The following is a 292-nucleotide window of genomic DNA, read 5'->3' on the forward strand; positions in this document are numbered from 1 at the left end:
CCCAGAGGACTGGAAAAGCATCAATGTGGTCCCTATTTTCAAGAAGGGGAAGGAAGAAGGATCCAGGTAACTATAGATTGGTTAGTCTCACTTCTATCCTCAGGAAAACCTTTGAAAAAATTATTAAGAATCACACTTATGGGGGTTGAGTGGGGAAAGCAATGTTAAAGGGCAACCAGCCTGGATTCATAGCAGGTAGATCCTACCTGACTAACCTTGTTTCTTTTTATGACTAGGTTACAAAATGCTTAGACGCAGGAATTGAGATGGATGTCATCTACTTGTATGTCAC

This window comes from Gavialis gangeticus, unplaced genomic scaffold (genome assembly GCF_001723915.1).
Source record: "Gavialis gangeticus isolate Ggan-Ray unplaced genomic scaffold, GavGan_comp1, whole genome shotgun sequence".
NCBI classification, from domain to species: Eukaryota; Metazoa; Chordata; order Crocodylia; family Gavialidae; genus Gavialis; species Gavialis gangeticus.